Raw genomic sequence first — 10,000 nt, 5'->3', positions numbered from 1 at the left:
ATTTAATTATGTATTATTTTATTTGTATATTTACACTACCAGTCAAATGTTAAGATTTTTAATTTTTTTTTTTTTTAAATAAGTCCCTTTTGCTCACCAAGCCTGCATTTATTGGATTCAAAATACAGCAAAATATTGTGTAATATTGTGACACTGGCTCCAAAAATATTAGACAGAAATGAGCCAACTGAAGACTGCACTAATGATGCTGAAAATGCAGCTTTGATCACAGAAACAAATTACATTTTACTGTATATTCACACAGAAAACAGCTATTTTAAATTGTAATAATATTTCACAATATTACAGCACTGTAAAAAATAAATAAAACTAATTTGATTTTGTATTAAAAACTATAATAGTATCTAAAAAAATACCACTAGTTAGAGACACATGATATGTTATATTTTATATACATAAAAATGTTATATTTTAAGTTCCAAATTATTTTTGAAGCAATAGATAATTACATTTTAAATTCTGAATGATATTTTTCTATTATTTAATTATGTTTTTTTTATTAATTATTTGTATATTTACACTATAGTGTTAGTGTGAGACTGGTATACCAGTCAAAAGTTTTTGAACAGTAAGATTTTAATGTTTTTAAAGAAGTCTCTTTTGCTCACCAAGCCTGCATTTATTGGATCCAAAATGCAGCCAAATCAGTAATATTGTGTAATATTGTGAATTCAGCTTTAATCACAGCAATAAATTACATTTTACTATACATTCACATAGAAAACAGCTATTTCACAATATTACAGCACTGTAAAAAAAAATCATTTGAACTTAAATTATATATATAAAAATTAAGTCGATGACTTAAAAAAGATGTTAATGTTTTAAACGATTAAATTAAAATAAATATAATAAATTATATATATATATAGCATCATTCATGTTATAAATCTATTCTTTTGTCTTCTAATCTCTTTAATAAACAGATAATCAAATGTGATTTCACTCACAATTCAAATAAAAAAGTATTTAAAGTATTAGTAAATAAAGTATTTATATAAATAATTTTTTAATAAAATTATTATTTATTGCACTGATTTATTTATTGCATTTCCAGCTACACTGTGACATAACTGTCACATTAAATTACTTCTTATAAATAGCTTTTCCTTCTTTTATTTTTAAGCAAAACACCTGACAAAAAGAGATTTGTTGGTTTTGAAAAGATAAAACAAAGGAAAAGAAGACAAATGTTGAGGTTAAAAGACATGCATGCAGAAGAAAAGTGGAGTTAGGGAGAGAAAAGAGACACTTCAGATGAAGTACCAACATTCAGATATTTAGGAATAAAGAACAAGAAAGAGTATGAATAGGAACCGGCAGATAGGAAGAGGAGGAACAGGCCAGGACAGAAAATGACAATTTTTAGAAACTTGATTCATGTGTCTGACGACAATCAACAGGAAATATCCTGAACGAGGTGTTCATGTGCCATATTTAGCTTGAGATGTCAGCGGGTTCAGCGTGAAAGCCTTACAAATATGAAGGTCAGAGGACGTCTACTGTCCGCTCAGAGATATAAAGGCGATACGGCGACCATCAACTCAGGAGGAAACAATGGCTGTCAGCTTCATCATCTGAATCAATCACACAGACTGTCTTCCAGCACATGACAAATGTCAGACGCTTTCATGATCTCAGGATCTTCCTGACATGTGTTTCCTTCATTATCAGCGCTCTTTCAATCACCCAACAGAGCGAGATCTCTAACGCTCACAGCGCTTCACGCCAACAGGTCTGTTTCAAGCGCTAAACTGAACCTGGATGTGAAAATCCTGAAACAGTTGACTGTACTGTGACGGATCAGGAGTCCTGTGAGATATGAGGATATGAAAGTCATCTCTTGTTTCTGGTGGAATCTCGTATCATACGTCTATAACCGCTGTCAAAGAACTCGAAATGCATGAGCTCTTCAGATGAACTGCTTTTAGAAACCAGCAACAACAAAAGTATGCCACAAAAACAATTTAATTTGGTCTTTAAAAATATGTATTTTTATAAAGAAAAAATGGTAGCATGTTTTGGGCAACTTTTTATCTTTTAACAATGACAGAAATTGCCCTAATTTGTGACCCTGGACCACAAAACCAGTCATAAGGTTAAATTTTACAAAACTGAGATATATGCATCATATGAAAGTTCAATAAATAAGCTTTCTATTGATGTATGGTTTGTTAGGATAGGAAATATTTGACCGAGATACATCTATTTGAAAATCTGGAATCTAAGGGTGCAAAAAATCCAAAATACTGAGAAAATCACCTTTAAAGTTGTCCAAATTAGGTTCTTAACAATGCATATTACTAATCAAAAATTAAATTTTGATAGGTTTACAGTAGGAATTTTACATAAAACCTTAATGTAACATGATCTTAACTTAATTTCTTAATGATTTTTGACATAAAAGAAAAATCAAAAATTTTGACCCATACTATGTATTTTTGGCTATTGCTACAAATATACCCCAGCGACTTAAGACTGGTTTTGTGCTCCAGGGTCACATTTGACTTTTTGTCATGGTCATGGCTTTTATCTCACTATTTCAACTTTTTATCTCATAATTATGACTTTGTCATAATTTTTTTTTTTTTATCTAATTGGCAAATGACATATTTGGGACATTTATCATAATCAGTAGACTTCTTTTTATCAAAATTTCAAATCTCAACTTTGTACTTTTATCTTATAATTTCGATTCATTTCATAATTTGGCTTTTTATCTCAGTTATTTGAATTTTATCATTTTAAATATTATTTTATAATTTAGATTTCATCTCATAATTTTAACTTTTTGCCATAATTATGATTTTCTCATTTTGACATTTGTCTCATTATGACTTAGTATCTAAAAATGTAGGGGAAAATATTTTTTATCTCATAATTTTGTGATCTTTTAATTTTGATATTTTATCGAATAATTTTCAACTTTATTTCACAACTATATTTATCGCATAATTTCAACTTTTTATCTTGTCATTTTAACTTTTTTTGTCATTATTGTGTTTTTTATCTCATTGATAAATGAATGTAGGACTTTTATCTCAGTTTTGGCCTTTTATCTCATAATTTTGATTTATTTCATAATTTCATCTTTTTATCTCGCAATTATTTTAATTGTATAATTTGAAATATTATTAATACTATCAATAATTAATTATCAACTTAGATGAAATATCAAAATTATGATATAAAAGAACACAGAATTATGAGATAATTTTTCCCCCTACATTTTTAGATACTAAGTCATAATGAGACAAATGTCAGTATAAGAAAATCATTATTATGACAAAAAGTCAAAATTATGAGATGAAATCTCAATTATAAAATAATATTTAAAATCATAAAATTCAAATAACTGAGGTAAAAAGTCAAAATCACGAAATAAATCAAAATTATGAGATAAAAGTACAAAGTTGAGATTTGAAATTTTGATAAAAAAGAAGATACTAAGTCATGATTATGATAAATGTCCCAAACATGTCATTTGGTAGCATGTTTTGGGTGATTGTTGAATCACTCTCTATGGAAGCCCGTTTCTGCCACATAAGAAAAAGAAATCCTGCTTTGATATCTTATGACATAATTATGAGACGCTAAATCACATAAAGATAAATCATAATTCTGAAATCATCATATGGAAATTAAGTCATAATTATGAGATAAAAATGTAAAATAGTGAGATAAACATTAAAATAAAGATAAAAAGTCATAAAAATGATGAGATACTTTTTCAAAATGTATTATGAGATACTAAGTCATAATGAGACAAACGTCAAAATGGGAAAGTCATAATTATGACAAAAATTTAATTATGAGATGAAAACGCAATCATAAAATAATATTTGAATTAAAAATTAAAATAATTGAGATAAAAAGTTAAAATTATGAAAAATTTTGAGATAAGGGGCCAAAATTGATATAAAAATGTTGAAGAGTCATAATTATGATAAACATCCCAAATTCATTTATCACTAAGATAAAAAAAAAAAAAATCACAATTTTGGCAAAGTCATAATTATAAAATAAAAAGACCAAAATTATGAGAAATGCCATGATCCTGACAAAAAGTCAAATTTGAGATTCTATTATATATAATTATGATATACTAAGTCATAATAAGATAAATGTAAAAAAATAGATAAAAAGTTTAAATTCTGAGATAAAAAGTTTAAATTATGCGATACAATTTGTGAGATAAAAAGTAATAACTAATTATTAATATTATTAGTAATATTTCAAATTATACAATTTAAATAATTGCAAGATAAAAAGATGAAATTATGAAATAAATCAAAATTATGAGATAAAAGGCCAAAACTGAGATAAAAGTCCCAAATTCATTTATCAATAAGATAAAAAAAATACAATGACAGTCATAATTATGAGATAAAAAGTTAAAATGACAAGATAAAAAGTTGAAATTATGCGATAAAATATCAAAATTATGATAAAAGATCACAAAATTATGAGATAAAAATATTTGTCCTTACATTAAGATATTAAGTCATAATGAGACAAATGTCAAAATGAGAAAATCATAATTATAACAAAAATATAAAATTCAAATAACTGTGACATAAAGTCAAAATTACGAAATTATCAGATAAAAGGACAAACTTGAGATAAAAGTTTTGAGATACTAAGTCATGATTATGATAAATGTCTCAAATGAGATAAAAAACAATTATGACAATTATGATAGTTGAAATAATGAGATAAAAAGCCATAATTATGACAAAATGTCACATTTGAGATACTATTATATATAATTATGAGATTCTAAGTCATAATGAGATGAAATCAAAATTATGAGATAAAAGGCCAAATTGAGATAAAAATGTCAAATTTTGCTAGAAGTAACATACAAAATCATATTTATGATTAACGTCCCAAATTAATTTATCAATGAGATAAAAAAACACAATTATGACAAAGTATTTTATCTCATAATTATGAGATAAAAAGTTTAAATGATCAGATAAAACAACAAACAGCACATTTAAAAATGACACTTTTGAAAAATTTATTTATGCATATCTGCATTTATTTCCGCATTTAATTATACATTTATTTATTTATGCATTTATATATTTATTTCAGCATTCATTTATTAATTTATTTGTTGATTAATTAATTAATGTATTTCTACATTTATGCATTTAAGTACTTGTTTATTAATTTTTTTAATTATTTTTTTTATTTATACTCAAGTCATTTCTCGTCCTCCATATTAAATAAAGGCAAAATAGGCAAAAAAAATAACTATATATATATATATATATATATATATATAGATCATCCTACTGTATAACAGGGCATGACAGTGATATGGAGAGGGTCTAGTGTTTAGTCTTCCCAATGGCTCTGAATGCTCAGTGTTCAGTGGTGAAGAGCTCCAGTCAGTCTTTAGTTGCAGACGATTCTTTTGAATGTAAATGTCTTTTATTAGCACTGTGTTTCACTTCAGTATCAGTGTGGCAGTGCGCCTGCTCTAGTTGGCATACAGCCTCTGCACACACACACACACACACACACACACACACACACACACACACACACACAGAGAGAGAGAAATCATCTCTAATATAAGCTGTTGTTATCTGTGAGATGCATGAATGATCCAGTATTAAAATGAGCTCATTCACACACGTTCATCAGATGAGACACACAGCAGCGGACACAGCTTCTTATTTCCTGCAGAGAAAATGACTCTGGCATGTTTTAAAATGAACCAACTCTTCGTTACACAATGGAGAGAAATATGAATCAAATATCAGTGTTATCATGTTGTTTCATTATCAGCATGAGTTTGATTATTCTCAAATTGCCAATAAAATCAGGGCTGGTTTCTTACATTTCAAACTCTTTTTCTTTGCTTGGTTAAAATATAGAATATTCTCGAATACTTGATTCTGATTGGTCAGTAATAGAATTAACATGTCTCTGCTTCACATCAGGGTCTTGAGCACCTCATTAAGTTTTTTTTTTAAGTAAAACTACAACTAATAAAATAAATTTTGGTGATTAAAATAAATATAAAGCTCATTTATACAATTATATTTGAAATTATAAAATAAAATGATTGCGAGATAAAATTTGAAATTATAAAACAAATCAAAATTGTAAGATAAAAGGCCAAAAATTATATTAAAATGTTAACAAAGTCAATATATGATGAACGTCCAAAATTCATTCATCAATGACATTTATGACAGTCATAATTATGAGATCAAAAGTTAAAATAATGAGATAAAAATAAATAATCATGACAGAAAGTCAATTTATGACAATTTCTGATAAAAATGTGAAATTATAAAACAAATCAAAATTGTAAGATTAAAAAAAAAATTATATAAAAACGTTGAATTGTGATAAATTGAGATACTAAAGATAAACATTTGAAATAATGAGATAAAAAGAAAAATTTGACATACTATTATATATGTGACCCTGGAGCACAAAACCAGTCTTAAGTCGCTGGGGTATATTTGTAGCAATGGCCAAAAATACATTGCATGGGTCAAAATTATTGATTTTTCTTTTATGTCAAAAATCATTAGGAAATTAAGTAAAGATCATGTTACATTAAGATTTTTTGTAAAATTCCTACTGTAAACCTATCAAAATTTAATTTTTGATTAGTAATATGCATTGTTAAGAACTTAATTTGGACAACTTTAAAGGTGATTTTCTCAGTATTTTGATTTTTTTGCACCCTCAGATTGCAGATTTTCAAATAGATGTATCTCAGCCAAATATTGTCCTATCCTAACAAACCATATATCAATAGAAAGCTTATTTATTGAGCTTTCATATGATGTATATATCTCAGTTTTGTAAAATTTAACCTTATGACTGGTTTTGTGGTCCAGGGTCACATATAAGTATAATTAGGAGTTTAACTAAAACTACAACTAATAAAATCATTTTTGGTGATTAAAAAAAATATATAAAATAAAAACCTTAGAAATGTTGCCTCGCCAACCAACTTAAAATATAAATAGAAAATAGAAATAAAAAAAAAATTATATAAGCACACAAATTAATAAATAAACAAAGCAAATAGAAAATAGAAATAAAAAAAAATCAGATCAGCACAAAAATTAATAAATAAAAAAAGCAAAATATGAATAAACACTTCCATAGTATATCAGTATGACTTGTAATGTTCTTTAAAGAAGTCTCTTATGCTCATTAGGTCTGCATTTATTTGATTAAAAATACAGAAAAAAACTGTAAATTGCGAAATGTTATTACAATATAAAATAATGATTTCTATTTTAAAATATAATTTATTTCTTTGATGCAAAGCTGAATTTTCAAGTGTCACATGATCCTTCAGAAATCATTCTAATATGCTGATTTATTATTAGAATTATTAATGTTGGAAACAGTTGTGCTGCCAAATATGTTTTTGGAGCCTGTGATAATGCTTTTAGGATTCTTTGATTAGTTAATTGTTAAAAACAACAGCATTTATTCAAAATATAAATCTTTTCAAACAATATAAGTCCTTGCTATCTTTTTATTTATCCATTTAACACATCCTTGCTGAATAAAAGTATTACATAAAAAAAGAAAAAAAATATTTCTATTTCTATTTTAAATAAAAGTTGTTCTTTTTATCTTTTCATTCATTAAATATTCTTGCATGCTGATAATAAATCAGCATATTAGAACGATTCCTGAAGGATTATGTGACACTGAAGACTGCAGTAATGATGCTGAAAATTCAGCTTTGATTACAGGAATAAATTAGATTTGAATGCATATCAAAATAGGAAAATGTTATTTTGCATTTGTAATACATTTCTGTATTTTTGACCAAATAAGCATAGCCTTGATAAGCATAAGAAACTTCTTTAAAAAACATTAAAAATCCCATTGATCCCAAACTTTTGAGCTGTACCATCAGTGTTTATTTTTAATGACTGTTTGACTGAGCAGTGTCAATTTTAATGTTATTAACAGTAATAATAATCATTTGCAATTTTGTGCATGCTTAATAAAAGCACACGATTCCACTCGTACCTTCTTGGAGGAGTTGATGCAGTTCATGTAGTCTTTGGCCAGCTGTGAGCAGTGCAGCGTCTGGTGACTGTTCAGTTTGTAGCAGCTCAACACCTGCGACTGCAGCTCAGGACAGATGGGACTCACATGACGAGGCCTGACCATTACAGACACAGACACAGGATTTATGAAAGAGTTACACTGACTACAATGAAGATAATCTGATAAAAAAAAAGTTGTATGCCACTCACAATCAAAATCAAAATAATGCAGGATCACCTAAATACCAGCTCAAGAATACAATTTAAATCAGTGCAAAGACTGACAGAAACACAACTAAGAACTGAAGAAAAAAAATAGTCTTAGTCCTGCCACCTAGTGGCTTAGTGAAATAGTGCTGTGAAATTTGCAGATAATTACGATGGACCTTCAAAGATGAAAGCTGCCAATGATATTGAGTGAACATGTCTGTGACTAAACAAAAACACTATTTTAGTTAGTCATTAAAGGTTAAAACTTTATCTTAGCACATTAAGACATGTGAAACCTGGGTTATTATAGTAAAATGAAAACTAAAACCATAAAACAACCAAACCAAATAAAACAAACATCAACTCGAATTAATTATTGCTATCTAATAATAGCTATTTAATAATAATAAAAAAACATTATTTATTCATTAATTATTTTTCATACTTTAAACAAATATTATTAGCTAGATACCAAGGCGAAGTTTCTGACTTATTTACCTGAGGTCACTAAATCTAAAATAAAACTAATAAAAATTAAAATATTAAAATAAATGTTAGCTGAAACAAAAATAAAATGTATAAAAGTTTTACATTGTAAGTTTATAATGTATATATAATTTTAATTTCACTGACAATATATATATATATATATATATATATATATATATATATATATATATATATATATATATATATATATATATTAAAAAATCTATTCTAATTAATTTAAAATATGAATTATTTTAAAGTATATAAATAATACAAAACATTATTTAAAATCCTTAAACTTTAACTAAAATTGTTACTTGAATTAAAATGTTAGCTGAAACTAAATAATAATAATAAATCATAATAACAAAGTCTATTATTTTTATAGAATAAAAATTATAGAGATAATTTTAAAAAGCACAACAAAACTACTAAAAATTAACTAAAATGAAAATGACTTTCATTTTAATTAAATCTCAAAATAGGAAAGTTAAATCTAATTAAAAATATGAAAAATAATTATTTAATTCATTAATTTTGTATTTTTTGGTCAAAAGTTTACATCCCCCTTTCAGAATCTCAAAATGTTTATTTTATCAAAAAAAAAAGGGAATTATACCAAATGCATGTTATTGTTTATTTAGTACTGACCTGAATTTACTTAAAATATGTTTACAAATTGTTCACCAGAGAAAATAATAGTTGAATTTATAAAAATGACCCTGTTCAAAAGTTAGCATCCCCTTGATCCACAGCTGTGTTTTTCATTTAGTGATAGTTGTTCATGAGTCTCTTGTTTGTCCTGAACAGTTAAACTGCCTGCTGTTCTTCAGAAAAATCCTCCAGGTCCCACAAATTCTTTGGTTTTGTAGCATTTTTGTGTATTTGAACCCTTTCTAACAATGACTGTATGATTTTGAGATCCATGTTTTCACACTGAAGACAACTGAGGGACTCATATGCAACTATTACAGAAGGTTCAAACACTCACTGATGCTCCAGAAGAAAAAAAACATGGATTAAAAGCCGGGGGTGAAAACTATTTGAATTTGAAGATCAGGTTAAATTGAACTTATTTTGTCTACTGGGAAACAAGCATCTTCTGTAGCATCTGAAGGGCAGTACTAAATGAACAAAATATGATATTTAGGCAAAATAAGAAAAATGTTCATATCTTCATTCTGTTCAAAAGTTTTCACCCCCAGCTCTTAATGCATGTTTTTTTTTCC

General features: G+C 26.7%; 1 long non-coding RNA gene across 1 annotated transcript in view; it reads right to left on the bottom strand.

Annotated features, from left to right (window-relative positions):
• LOC141347682 (uncharacterized) overlaps window positions 1-8,187 on the bottom strand; it is a 13,305-nt gene extending 5,118 nt beyond the window's left edge. Inside the window, exon 1 of the long non-coding RNA XR_012357402.1 lies at window positions 8,053-8,187. This is a non-coding gene — a long non-coding RNA (uncharacterized lncRNA). The remainder of the gene's footprint in view (window positions 1-8,052) is intronic.
• Between the last annotated feature and the right edge of the window lie 1,813 nt (window positions 8,188-10,000).

Source organism: Garra rufa, chromosome 12 (assembly GCF_049309525.1).
Source record: "Garra rufa chromosome 12, GarRuf1.0, whole genome shotgun sequence".
Classification (NCBI taxonomy): domain Eukaryota; kingdom Metazoa; phylum Chordata; class Actinopteri; order Cypriniformes; family Cyprinidae; genus Garra; species Garra rufa.
This window is presented reverse-complemented; position numbering and strand designations above follow the sequence as displayed.